General features: G+C 43.0%; 1 non-coding gene across 1 annotated transcript; it reads left to right on the top strand.

Annotated features, from left to right (window-relative positions):
• Positions 1-298: 298 nt before the first annotated feature.
• On the top strand, positions 299-402 carry LOC133684360 (small nucleolar RNA R71). The gene has a single exon (XR_009837869.1). It is a non-coding gene; the product is annotated as a small nucleolar RNA R71 (small nucleolar RNA).

The following is a 402-nucleotide window of genomic DNA, read 5'->3' as shown; positions in this document are numbered from 1 at the left end:
ATCACACGTTGTATGGATGGCATTTGCTGACAGTTGAGTGGTTTTCAGTTGCTGAGTTAGTGAATGGACTTGAGCTGTTAATGTCGTGATTGCATCAATTTCATGCACCCCAACAGTCTTCTTCTGTATGCTTCTTTCATTTGGCCATTGGTAATTGTTCATAGCCATTTCTTCCAATAAGTTATAAGCATCATCCTGTGACTTACTCATGAAAGCTCCTCCTGAAGCTGCATCAATTAGTGTTCTTGTGGAGGCATTCAATCCATTGTAAAAATTCTGCACCTGCATCCACTTCGGTAGTCCATGGTGGGGGCATCGCCTGAGCAAATCCTTGTATCTCTCACATGCCTCATACAATGGTTCACTCTCAAGTTGGGCGAAGTTAGCTATCTCAATGCGCAT

This window comes from Populus nigra, chromosome 2 (assembly GCF_951802175.1).
Source record: "Populus nigra chromosome 2, ddPopNigr1.1, whole genome shotgun sequence".
NCBI lineage: Eukaryota > Viridiplantae > Streptophyta > Magnoliopsida > Malpighiales > Salicaceae > Populus > Populus nigra.
Note: the sequence above shows the minus strand (reverse complement) of the source record. Positions and strands in the feature narration are given on the sequence as shown.